Genomic DNA, 14143 nt, shown 5'->3' on the forward strand with positions numbered 1-14143 from the left:
CTTGTAAAACAGATTGCTGGCCCCTCACCTGATGTTTCAGATTCAGCAGGTTGGTGTGGATCCGATTAGCTAATTTCTAACAAGTTCCCAGGTGGTGCTGGTGCTACTGATCCAGGGACCACAGTAAGAACCACTGCCCCAGTGGAAAACGAGCAAGAAGGGCCTGGGACTGTGGATCCAGGAGCCCAGGAAAGACCACACTTCCCTACTCCAGCTTCTCCCATCTTCCCCACCTCGAAGGGCCTTCCTGGGCCACCAGGGCAAAGGTCAGAGGCTTCAAATGAGTCCAGCCTAGAAGCTGGGACTGGGGCCCGACTGGACCCTACCTGGGGAAGGGACAGATCCCTGGGTCTGAGGGTTCCTGTTTAGCCAACAAACAGAAGGAGCCAAATCCCCAACTGGACCTGCTTTTTCAGTAAACACAGTGCAGGGCCGCCTGTGTAAACATGCATTGTCTACTGGCGGATTAAGAGGAGCAGGGGCTGGGCTCTTTTTTTTTTTTTCGTTCTTTCCTTTTTTTTTCTTTTTTTTTTTTTTTAAAGCACTGAGAAAAGCCATTAAGGGATTAACACCCCGATTTATGAAAATGGAGGATGATAAAGGAACAATGGGGTGACAGCATTGTGTAAACGACATTGATTCATTTCAGAGACAGGACTGTTAACTGGGAGAAATGGAGAAATAAATGGAACAATGAGGAGATGCTTTTACCAGCTTGTCATTAATTAGCCGAGAGTACAATTGTTTTATTGTCCTTTTTGAAAAATACAAAATTGGTAGGAAAATACAAGCAGTGAGCGAAGTGATTATTCTGTGTCACCGGCTGACATCTGCTTTTCCTTTTCTCGTGAAGCTCGCCTCCGGAAGTGGTTTAAGAAGGTAGGAAAAGAAACTTTCCCCCGGAAGAAGGTTCTGATGGGGTTTGGGAATGCAATGACCACCCCCACCAAGTACCCCTCAAACTTCTTGCCCTGGGGAAGGTGGGCCCCACCCTGGTCCTCTCTGGCCTTCACTGGGGAGGGATGGGGGCTGGGAGGTGGGAGGTGGCCCCCCAGGAGGTCTCCAGCAGCAGGTGGGAAGGGACAGGAGCCTGAGGAAAGGGAGGTGAGCTTCTGGGGGCAGGGAGGCCTGCATGGTGGCCTCCCCCACCCCGACCCCCAGTCCCCGACCTGGGCTTGGTAGCTGGGCCAGTGTGGCTCTGCAGGCTCTGATGAGGTTCCCTCTGTCATTCATGTCATGTATAGCTGAGAGCCAAGTGTTCAAAACATACCCACGTTGGGCTGCATGTAATGCACAGGCTTCTCCAGATCAGGAAAGTGGGCTCCAGACAAAAGAAAAAAGGCAATGGCTTTTCCACCCTGCTTGCAGGAAAGGCACATTTCTGGCTCCATGGTATTTTTAAAAGGACCCCTCCAGGTCCAGGAGGGCTTCCATTAGTATGAGCTGAAGGGACAAGACAGGACACAAGCTTTGGGTGCTGCAGACTCTCCAGGCTGATACACAGCCTGTCCGCAGGGACTCTTGATGGACGTGTTGGTTGGGTGTGTGCCGCCTGGGCCATCCTCACCCAGCCAGTGCAGTAGGGCCAGGCTGCCTGGCATGGAGTCCTGGCCACCCCTCCATGTGTAAGGGCCATTTGGAAATCTGAGCACCCCGTGTTTAGATTCCAACATGTCACATTAGAGGGAAGTTGGCCAACTCTGGCAATTTCTAGGAGTCAAGCAATCACCTAAGGGTTAATGGCACGTATAAAGAAGAGAGGCTCAAAGAAGCAAACAGTGTGCCTGGCAAGGAAACTGTAAACAGCTTTCCCATTGTTCTTGCCTTCTGTGACTGTTGGTCATTGTTTGGCCTTTAATCTGGAAACACTATGGATATAAATATAGCTATCTTTATAGCATTGTATCTTTGCAGGCAACGATAAAACAATGCCTCTTTGAATCTCTAAGCTTTATATTTATATAAAGATATCTTTATTCAGCAAGATTATGTCTGTATGTCTCCCATAGAAATGTTGGGCTATCATAGACTTTTATCCATTCGTACCACACACTCAGTGTCCCCTATGTGCCAGGCACTGCTCTAGTGCGAGCACACAGCGGTAAACAAACAAGAAGCCCCCCACCCCACCCCCTATAGAATTTATATTGCTGGGTATGAAAATAGACAATAAAATGTAAGAAATAGGTCACCTTATAGTACTAGGGAGAAAAACGAAGCAGTCTCAGAGGTAGGGAGTTGGGAGGAAGTGTTATTTTATATGAGGTGGTCAGGCATTCCTCCCTCAGAAGGAAACAGTTGAGTGGAATCCTAAGCTGGCAGCCAGGCTGAGGAAGGGTGATGCAGGCAGAAGGCAGAGCAAGTGCAAAGGCCCAGAGGCAGGAGTATACTCGGTGGGTTTGAGGCACAGAAAGAGCCAATTAGGCTGGAGGATAAAAAGGAACAAAGTTCAAGGGGCACCTGGGTGGCTCAGTCTGTTAAGCATCTGCCTCTGGCTCAGGTCATAATCCCAGGGTCCTGGGATTGAACCCCGTGTTGGGGGGCCTCCCTGCTCAGGAGGGAGCCTGCTTCTCTTTCTCCCTCTGCACCTCCCCCCACTTGTGCGCTCTCTCTCTGTTTCTCTGTTAAGTGAATGGAATGAAAGAATGAAAAGAAAAGAAAAGAAGAGAAAAGAAAGAAAGAAAGAAAGAAAGAAAGAAAGAAAGAAAGAAAGAAAGAAAGAAAAGAAAGAAAAAGAAAGAAAAAGTTAGTTCAAGACAAGGTGCTTTTAAGGCCATTGGTGTTTACGCTGAGGGCACTGGGGCCACTGAAGGGTTGTAGGCACAGGAGTGACATGATCTGAGGTCAACAGGACCATGCAGACTGCAATGCAGAGAACAGACCAAAGACCAGGTGTGCGGCTTGTATCCTCAGCAAGGCCCTACGTTCTCCAGGGTCCCTACAGGGGCCAAGCAGGGGCGAAAGGGAATGAATGCTAGAGAACGGCAGGCAGCCTAGGAACAGGAGCCTGCACGCTGGTCTGAAAGGGCAACCACTCCTGTGGCTCAGTGACCCTGAGAGGTAGGAGCACGCAGTGGCCAAATCTTGTCATTTTCAAGCAAGGCTGCATTTTTTAAGTGAACTCACCTGATTTTAAACCTTTTACAATTAAACAATGCAAACTTGAGGCCAGACAAGCCATCAGTTTATACCCTCCCTGAAACTCATCAGCGAGGAAGAACTCATACAACACATCTCCTTGCCCTTTGCTCTTGCTCTTCTTGCTTCCAGGAAACTCAGGAACTTTAATTTTATTTTTATTTTTTTAAAGATTTTATTTATTTATTCACGAGAGACATGCAGAGAGAGAGAGAAACAGAGACACAGAGAGAAAAGCAGGCTCCCTACGGGGAGCCCGATGTGGGACTCGATCCCAGGACTCCAGGATCACACCCTGGGCCAAAGGCAGATGCTCAACTGCTGAGCCATCCAGGTGTTCCGGGAACTTTCATTTTAAAAGCATCATCATGGGATCCCTGGGTGGCTCAGTGGTGTGGCACCTGCATTTGGCCCAGGGCACGATCCTGGAGTCCTAGGATCGAGTCCCACATCAGGTTCCCAGCATGGAGCCTGCTTCTCCCTCCTCCTGTGTCTCTGCCTCTCTCTCTATCATAAATATATTAATAAATCTTTAAAAAAAATAAATAAAAGCATCATCACTATCCTGCAAATTATTGGCAAAAGTCATCCACTTTCTTCTTCCGGTCCTCCTAGCTTATTGTGACTTTAAATGCCCAGTTGCAGAACGTGTGCTTTTTGTTACAAGCGATCTCCAGTTCTGTTAAATGGGGAATAGATTCTAGCAAACTTACACTGCGGGGGAACAGCTACCCTCTTCTGCATCCATGTGCTGTAGGTGCTCAGGGGAAAGAAAAGTATTGTGAGAACAATACCTTATGAAAAGTTTGCTGTTGTGAGGTTCACGTCCTCGTGGCTGGAGGTATCCCAGGATCAGAGCTAGTTGCCCCTTCTCCGCATCCTCCTCCACCCCTTGCAGATTCTGTTGCGGCCATTCCCCGCCTCCCTAATTGCTCCTGTTCTGCTCAGATGATTTAAACTCAAAATGGGCCCTGTCTTTAATATCCACACTCCCGATGCCAGCTCAGCCTGCCCGCTGCTTTGATTCTGTAGAAAGGCACCTCTGGCTCATGCCAGTTGGAACCCACGGGAGGGGAAATCATTTGCATCTCATGTGCCAATTCTGGTCAGTTGGAAGTGGCTATATCAAAAGCACATGTGTTAAGAAGGAATCTGAGGTCATGCTTAGGTTAAGTAGGAAAATGCAGGCTGGTAGATTAGGGATGTCTGCTGTCATTAGCAATTAGGCCTTTGCCCATAGTGGGAGGAGGGGCAGGGGAGAAATTAGTGCCTTCCCTTCTAACAGTCTCCTACGGAGGCTCAGGTGAAGCCACCAGATGTAGGCGGCACCCATTTTGTTTGGCCAATTGTCATCAGCCTTCAATGGCAAGAGCCCTGGATTCAATTTTTTTCACAGGCTGCATCACCTGTGTCAGTTCCTAAACCTCTGAGCCTCAGGTCCTCATCTGTAAAAAGGAAGTAACATTTGGATCCTATCTTACGGAACAAAGGGGATGATTAAGTGTAAAGAGCTTACCTTGACCCTTGTTAAGTACAAGTAGACATTCAATATTATCTATTACTGCCATTATTATCAGGTTTTTTGGGGAGAGTCACTCTTGGGTCCATGTCTCACCATGTCCTTGCCTCTTGCCCTCTGCCATATGCCCTGCCCTCTGGGAGGTCATTACCCTTCACGATCTTGGGCTGTGGCTGAGGCTCAGCTCCCCATCAGCGTCCTTCTCCCTAGCTCCCCACTGCTCTATTCCCGAGGCTCCCCCAAGGCTGACTCTTGTTCTAGGACTGGAAATCCAATGAGTTCACTGGACCTTTCACCATCTTGACTCAGCCATGGCCAGTCTGTAAAAGAAGAGCCCACATTGCACCACTGGGCAGGTAGACTCAAGTTAAGCATGCCCAATGCTGAGACTGTCAGAGGCAGGGGCCCCTGGTGTCAGCCACAGCACCCACCCCACCTCCATCCCTATACCAGGGAGTCCTTGCTGGAAAGTTTCTAAGAGGTTGACTGTCGGGGGGGTTGCAGTATCAGCCTGTGACCTTGACTGTGTCCCTGCAGTAGACTGTAGAGAGCCTGGGGGGCAGGACATATCTAGGTCACCATGTGGCCCCCACCCCAGCACTGGGGGATACTCAGGAAAGGCTTGGCAGGTGAGAGACGGCCACATCTGGACTCCAGTCCTGATTCTTCCAGAAAAGAGTTAAGATAGCAGGGCCCGGCCACTTTGACTCTGCAGGCCTATGTTTTTACATCAGAGAAAAGGGGTAAAATTGCTGTTATTTCACTGAGTTCCTGCAAAAGCATATGATTTACTTATGAAAAAAAGGAAAACAGGGCACACTTATGATTAGTCGTCCTTACAGATATTTCCTTAAACTTGGTATTAGTCAGCCATAGACAAAAGTGCATTGGTCAGCACCCTTTTTCAGGGGACAGAAACCCAACATCCACTGCCCTGGGCCAAATCAATTGAAGAGTTAACAATAAGGAATTTACTGGCTCCTGCAGCTGAAAGGTATGGGAACAATAAATCCTGGTTCCAGGGTATCCCACCTTTTTGCTTTGAGAGGCATCTCAGCCTGGACCCCAGAGCCAGACATCCTGGGTTCAAAGCCTGACTCTGTCACATTAGAGCTACAGGATCTTGGGTGAGTCAGTCAACAACCTGGACCTCGGTTTCCTCATCTGTTGATATGGGAGGGGTAAGAATAGGACTGACCTTGCAAAACCCTTGTGAGGATTAAGTGATGCGATATATGATAGTTATCAAAGCACCTGACACATTGTAAGCGCTATAGTATTTGTTTTATTTATTTATTTTTTTTAATTTGAGAGAGAGAGTGTGTGTGCGTTGAGTAGAAGGGAGGAGCAGAGGGAGAGGGAGAAGCAGACTCCCAACTGAGCAGGAAGCCAGACACAGGGCTCGATCCCACAACCCCAAGATCATGACCTGAGCCTAAGTCAGAAGCTTAACCCACTGAGCCACCCAGGTGCCTTAGGCTATAGTATTAATTAGCTTCTATGATTATGAATTTTTTAGTGGCTAGTTTTGCATAGTTATTCTTTTGGTTAACCAACTGATTAACCTCTTATTTGGGGAACATTTGCCACTTTTTGGATCTTGGAAGGTGCAGAGCCCACTTTCCTCAGGCAAAAGATGAAAATGGCAGATGTCCATCCTCCCAGCATCCCTCGGAGCCAGAGAGGAGGCCTGTCACCTGTGTTCTGCCGATCAGAAACATCCACCTAGGTTATTAATTTATTACCCGTGATACAAAAAGGTTGGGCCTGGGAAGTATTCTTGGGGTGGTGGTGGCCCTCACAGCAATGCAGAGTCCCCAGGGCAGCTGTGGCAGGAGCTAGAAGAGCAGCTGGCGGGGTGCCCCCAGCATGGTCAACTGTGTCTCTCTGGTGCCTTACAGTGGTGGCATTCGTGCCCTTACCAGACCTTTCTGTGACACCATTCAGGTGTTTCCCTGCTGTGTGGCCTCGGACCCTGGCTCGCCACCTCTACTAGCAAGGGTGGTGAGCCACCCATATCCCGAAATTCATTTCTCTCCTGCTCAAGTCAACCAGGGTCGGCTTCTTTTAACTAAATACCCTTCCTGATTCAATAATGCAGGACAGAGACATTTCTCAAAGCTCTGGTAGGGTTTCGGCTTTAATCCTTTTCAGTGACTAACCTCGTAAGGATGCCTCTTACCATGACCAAGCCGGAGTGGCATGCCTAGGTGCTAGGACCCTGCAGCTGGCAGTGACTGACACCCCTGCATTATCAACAGGCAAACGCGGCCAAGACTGTCGCCAGGAGCTCTGGAACGTGTGTTCTGCCCACTGCTGACCACACTAGGGTGCCACCTGGACTCCTCAGGGAAGACGGGGATGAGAGGAAGTTGTGGAGGAGGGAGGAAACGCAGAGAAGCTCGTGGCAGCCATGTGCTTACTGTACTAGAATCAAATACAAGGATCTCAAGGGCACAGAAAAACATGGCCTGGCCACTGCCCGGAGAAAGCTCCCTGGAGAGGAAGCCAACTCGTTTCTAGAGGCTTTTTAAGGTACTGGCAAATTAAAATCAAGCAGCCTGATGTCCTCAGCTGAAATCTCCTTCCTGCAGTAGCTTCTGAGTCACAACATGTTGTGGTCACTAGTTACCTCTTTCCCTTTGAGATGACCAAACAGCTGCAGGGCATTAGCCCTGGTGAGGGTTGGGGGAATTGGGTTTATTCATTGACCTCAGAGGCAACAGCAGGCACCTGAATTACCTGAAGGGCCCATTAAAATGCAGATTGCAAGGCAGCACCTCAGAGTTGATGGTCTGGGGGGGAGGCCTGAGATTTTGCATTCTAGCAAATTCCCAGGTGATGCTCATACTTTGAGAACCATTGACTTAGGATGAGTGATTTACAGTTTCTTCATCTATCAAATGGGCACGGTGACTCATTTTGACCTCACGAGATGGTCCTAAGTGTCCATTACATTCATGGATGTGAAAGTCCTGTGTAGAACTGCACAGTCTAAATCTGAGTTGTTTGTAATAATGCAATAACAAATGTTCCCAGAGTCAAGCTAGCGTAGGGCTCTGCAGTCATAAGGAACGTGCTTGTTGAACCCTGTAATATGCTCAGGACCGTTCAGAGTACAGGAAGTGTGGAAATGATCCCTGACACCCCATCAGCAGCCTGTCCCCTGAGATTTTTCATTTTACACTCAAGAAAACCCTTTGGTTGAGTATCTTTGTTTTACAGGAGAAAATGGTAGCCCCAAGACATGAAGAGACTTCCCAGAGGCCACCAAGAGTGGGCACTTTCTGGGGTGCCTGGGCATCTCCTCACCAGCCCTGTCTCTTCTTAGAGCTGACTTTCCACCTTCAGGGCTTGATTTGATGTCATCTTCATGCTTTGCGACCCTGACACTGTGGCCAGAATTGTTGGATCAAAGGTTGACCCCTGACCTAAGCTGGTCCAATTAGTATCTCCCTCCTGGAAATGTAGAACTTCTACTAAGAGACACTGACTGTGTGTGTTGACTGGAGGATGGATGTGTGAGAAGGAAGAGGAATAAATGCCTCTTTAAAGCAACAGAGACAAGATTCAGAGTGTTTCCAGTAACTTCCTGGGATCCCACTGTATTCCTAACTCTGGATTCCATAGTAGAGAGTAAAGTTCTTTATTTTTGTTGTAAGTGAAAGAAAACTTATATCAAACTTGTATAATAAAGATATTACTGAATGTCACTCGTACTCAGAGGTAGTTCTGACTTCAGATAGAGCTGATTTGGTAACTGATATGACCAAGGACTCAATTTCTCCCTATCTCTCTCTTCTGCCTTTTGTGATGAAGAATTATTCTCAGGAACCATAGGGTCATTTGCAGCTCTCGGCTTTTTTTTTTTTTTTTTCGGTGGTGGTAGCAAAATGGCTGCAGTAGTTCCAGACCTCACATCATAACCCAAGTTATTAAAAGGGAAAGAAAAATCTCTTCTAGTTGACCCTGAACACATCCTTGGATTCCCTGTCATTGGCCAAAACTAGGCCATGTGCCCATCTCAGAACCAATGGACAAGGAGATAAGCTATATGCCATTTAGATTAAATCAGGGAGAGCTCTGTCTTGGAGCTAAGGCGAGGGTCTATCCCTTCCACACTACACCACTGAAGATGGAGGAAAGAACTGCCCAAAGAACAAATGAGCATTTTTGGTGGAGACAGGAGGCAAGGGAGAGATGTTACAAAAACAAGCAATGCATTCCTACTATATCTTGTAGCCTTAATAAATGATTCTTAAAAAAAAAAAAAAATCTTTCTTGGAGCGCCTGGGTGACTCAGTTGGTTGAGGGTCTGACTCTTGATTTTGGCTTAGGTCATGATCTCCTGGGTTGTGAGATTGAGCCCAGCCGGTGTCAGGCTCCACACTCACTGGGGAGTGTGCTTAAGATTCTCCCTCTCCCTCTGCCTCTCACCACCCCTCCTTCTCTCTCTCAAATATACAAATAAGATCTTTTTAAAAAATTAAAAATAAAAAATCTCTCCTGAGTGAATTTCTAGCTTTTAACCAAGGAGTCCTAGCTAACTAGGTGTATGTGATCTTCACACCTTTTCCTTTAACTAATTTATTCTAAATTGTTCCTAGGAGCTCCTGGGATACCCTTGCCCAGTTTATGTAGGCAAGAAGAGAGAGGAGCCAGATTTCACTCATCAAGGAGATAGAAAGATAGTCAGATTTGATCAAGCTCTGTAGCTCTATAAAAATTTAATTGTGACCGATAGTAAGATATAAACAAAATTTAATAGAATGATACTAAGTAAAATTACTAGGACTAATCGAAAATATTTTAAATGCAAATCCTACGTCTTTCATAATGTTTCATTAACTTATAATAATCCATTTCAATCAAAATTTTGTTGCTTGACTCATACTGAAAAATCATAGTTTGAGTCATTTGATTTTTTTTAAAAAAAGGCTTTTGTTTCACTAGATGTCTTATATTATATGTATAATGTTCATATAATATTTGCAAAGAGGAAAACTTTCAAAATCTTACCGGATGAGAATAGCATATAACATTTCAGAACCATCACAAACAACGTAAGCCATAAATAATGGCGTATAATTTGCAGGATGGGTGTAATTGCCCAGGGAGAAAATGCCAGAAACAATAGCCATGCACCGTTTTAGGAAATGCTGAATCACCAATGTGCATGGTGGCAGAGGACAATGTTGTATGAATAACACAGACACTGAAATCTCAGAGTCGAGAAATGAACTGCAAGTGTTGGACTTCTAACGTGAAGACGCTTTAGCAGTGCCTTATCACTATGCTTCCCCTCTAGGTTTGCTCAAGAATAATATGGGACTAAAATTGTGTTGTTTTTTTTTTAAGATTTATTTACTCATAGAGACAGAGAGAGAGAGAGAGAGAGAGAGAGAGGCAGAGACACAGGCAGAGGGAGGAGCAGGCTCCATGCGGGGGGCCCAACACCGGACTCCATCCTGGGTTTCCAGGATCACACCTTGGGCCAAAGATAGGTGCTAAACCACTGAGTCACTGGGGCTGCCCTAAAATCGTGTTTGAACACGTGTACAAAAGCACTTTAAATCCACTTCATTTCCAAATTCTAACGATGAGAAAACACTGCATCATATTTACTTGATGGCACTTTTTTCCTGCTTAGTGGCATGTGAAATGGTCACGTAGCAACATCCCAGATTTGACAGAGTCTCATAACGTAAAAGCTCACAAGATGCAGCCCCACAAAGCTACTATTCCAGTTATAGTGATTTTTTCTTTCCTGCTGAGGGCCATGCTCCAATACTCTGTACACTACTTTCTCCCCCTGCCCCAGACCCCCCCCCCCCACCACCATGCATACATTGCAGCCTAAGTAGAGTGAAGCTGGGCGTTTAGCACGATCGCTGGGAAGGATGCTATTCGTGGTTCTGTGTGAAAGAGCACGTGCATCTTACAAATGATTTTACAGTAGTACAAATGCAATTATATCAAAACTTTTTCTGCGGTGGGACACCCGGTTTCCTCCATGAATCCAAGATCTGGAACACAAAACATAGTAACCATATTCAAACACATTACCATTTACTGACAGGCACTGATGACTCCCATGCAAATGGAGAGCAGTTCAAATCAACAAATGCTTAGTGTTGTCCAATGAAGTGTAAACAAGATCCGAATAAATGAGTGGGCACATTTACTTCCTGCGCAGGCGTGCGCTGGGCGCTGGTGGATCTCCTGTGCCTTCCAACGCCTCCATCCGGCCGGGATGCATCAGCCACGCCGCCTTACACCTCTGACTTGTGTCTGGAAAGCGAAGGCTAGAATTAATGGTAGAACCACGTTACAGCGTGGTGGTGCCTCTTGCAAAGCCTTCTCCTGGTTCGTGGCGGATCACTCCATGACGTCATAATTATCATACAGCTATAGCGTAAATACATAGTTATTTCCATCTCTCCATCCAGATGGTCGGTTACACGATAATTACAGTATGTTTGTACTTACTGGGTTTAATTACCAGATAATCAGAAAGAACATGCAAATTGCTAGGTTGTTGTTACACAGTACACTGAACCAAGTAAAACCTGTGTGCTGCATCAAAGTAAACAAGCTCCTCCACGGGATCGTGCGCGGTAACCTGTGACGACAAGAGGGCCTGGGGTGTGCTGGGGGTCCACTGTGCGGGTTAGCATTACACTTGCTGAGCTTGGATTACGGTCCAGATCACAATGAAATGTAATAGGAGACGCTGTCTCAAGCGTAAAACTGGATGGGGTGGGGGGGGATGCACGCGAGAGGCTGAATGTGGTGCAAGCCCTTGGCTCTGGAGTCCCACGAGCTCCAACCAAGTGCATTCCAGTGTCACCTGCAAGCACCTCTTCTCAGGCAGAGAGAGATTGCAAACCACCAACCAAGTCACCTTCTAGGGCTGCACCCGTTCTGTTGACTAAGACTACAGCCAAGGGTCCCCCTGTGCAGCTGGAAGGGGAGCTGCCTGGGCCGGTGTCTTCTGATTCCCACCATCAGACCACTGTGGCACTTCTGTGGTTGGGTCCCCCGCCCGTCTTCCTTTCTCCTTTTGACTTCCACTTGGAATTCCATGGTGTTCTAAAGTAGCCAACTTCATCTCTTGCTCCCAGGACTGAAATCCATGACCTTGGCGATCATTATATTCCCTCACCCTGCCTGCGGTGACTGGTTGAGAGTTGAACTTGCCCCAAGCCACTCAAGCCACTCCTGGAACTGAACATTTTCTGATGCCAAAATCAAGGCACTTTGTCTTCCCTCCGGAGAGAGATCAAGTCCAAAGTCTCAAAAGCCATTACAAGGCATCGTGCAATGGACAAAGTGGGTCTTTAATGACATCACTGAACCACAGGATCAAGCTCTACCTGAAAGCCAATCTATATTTTCCACTCACATGGGCGAATAAACTCTCTTTTTTGTCTGGGCCACCAACATTCGGGTTTCTGTTATTTACAATGAGAAAAATATTTGCCATAATTTATCATCCTCGCTTGCCACAGAAAATCGCACAAATTATTTTCAGGAAATTTCTGCCTCACTGCCTGGACATGAGCAGTCTTCATGTTCTGATACATCATTTTCCCCCAGTCTTAATGACATATAATTGACATATAATGTTTAGTTTTCTGATTTGATATATGTACATATTGCAAAATGACAACCACAATAAGTTTAACATCTATCACTTCGTATAGTTACAAATCATTTTTTCTTGTGATGAGAACTTTTAACATATAAAAGCAACTTTCAAATATACAATATTGTTAATTAGAGTCACCATCGTATACATTACATCCCCAGAACTTATTTCTCTAAAACCAAGTTTGTAAGAACTTATTTATCTGAAAACTGGAAGCTTGTACATTTTGATCACCTTCACCTACTTCTCCCAGCCCCATCCCTCCCCTCTTGCAACCACCCCTCTATTCCCTGTATCTATGAATTCAGTTTTTTTAAGATGTCACATATAAGCAAAACTATATAGTATTTGTCTTTCCCTGTCTTATTTCACTTAGCCCTCAAGGTTCACCCATGTTGTTGCAAATGGCAAGATTTCCTTCTTTTTTATGGTTGAATAATATCGCATTGTGCGTATCCACCATATTTTCTTTACCCATTCATCTGTCAACGAACACTTAGGTTGTTTCCATACCTTGACTATTGTAAATAATGATGCAGTGAACATGGGAAGGCAAATATCTTTTCGAGATAGTGATTTCACTTCCTTTTGATATATACCCTGATATGGGATTGCTGGATCATATAGGGTAGTTCTATTTTTAAAATCTTCAGGAGCCTCCATACTGTTTTCCATAGCAGCTGCACCAATTTACATTCCCACCAACAGCGCATGAAGGTTCTCTTTTCTCTACATGTTCCCCAACACCTGTTATCTCTTGTCTTTTTGGTACTGGCCATCCTAACAGGTATGGAGTGAAATCTCATTGTGGTTTTGATTTGCATTTCCCTGATGATGAACGAGGTCGAGCACTTTTTCATGTACCTCTTGGCCAGCTGTATATCTTGTTTGGGAAAATCTCTATTCAGTTCCTCTGTGCATTGTTTAACCAGATCGTTTATTTATTTATTTTTATTATTGAGTGGTATGAGTTATTTACATATTTTGGATATTAACTTCTTATCAGAAAAATGATTTGCATATATTTTCTCCCACTCTATAGGTTGCCTGATACATCATTTCTAAAGCTTATGCAATGCTTTTCCTGCTGACTTGACATGGCATCCCAGTGCCTACCTATGGGAAAGGCAGCCCCATCTCTGGGAAACGAGAAGCTGAGAAAGCTGTCTTCATCCATGGGTGGGGGCTGGGGAGAGACATACTCACCAAAGTCTGCACTGCTTCCTGTAGAGAAATCTGGTAGGGGGATCTGGGCCATTCAGGTTGAATGTTGCATGAGATGACTCAAGATTACAGGTCATGATGGACAGGAAACAAAGACACTGCTAGCATGATCACTGACTTATAAAACCAGAGAGCAAAGGAAAGGCATACTGGCAGAGGGTGGGAAGAGCTTTGGGACAGATATGTGAAGTGGTCTCACACTTATGGGTGAAGAACATGCATTGGGTCACTCCTGAACATGGGGCCATTATCTGCACCTGAGCCCAAGGCTTGAAGCGGCCATATTGGGCTGGACATTCATTTATCCTCCCAATACTTCTTACATGTCAAGGTATAGAGAAATAGAACTGCCCCAGACATTGAGTTAAAGATACATACACTCCATGGGGCCCTTGCGCTAATCCTTCCTGCATCTCTCAAGTGAGGCAGACGATGAAGCAGTTGTAACACAACATGGCAGTCGCCAGTATAGAAGAGGGGTGAGATGTCATGGGCAGAATGCAAGAAGACAAACCAGCTCAATTCAGGTTCAGAGACAACTTCCTGCAGGAAATGACATTGCCCTGACACCTGAGAGATGAGAAGCTTTAGTTGAGGGGTGAGCAGGAGGG

The 14143-nt window shown here is 46.0% G+C and overlaps 1 long non-coding RNA gene across 1 annotated transcript; it reads left to right on the plus strand.

Annotated features, from left to right (window-relative positions):
* The first annotated feature begins 756 nt into the window (after positions 1-756).
* Positions 757-8370, plus strand: LOC112929609 (uncharacterized). Its single transcript, XR_003236955.2, has 3 exons — positions 757-879; positions 6919-7192; positions 7883-8370. It is a non-coding gene; the product is annotated as an uncharacterized lncRNA (long non-coding RNA).
* Positions 8371-14143: the final 5773 nt, after the last annotated feature.

Source organism: Vulpes vulpes, chromosome 2 (assembly GCF_048418805.1).
Source record: "Vulpes vulpes isolate BD-2025 chromosome 2, VulVul3, whole genome shotgun sequence".
Classification (NCBI taxonomy): Eukaryota; Metazoa; Chordata; class Mammalia; order Carnivora; family Canidae; genus Vulpes; species Vulpes vulpes.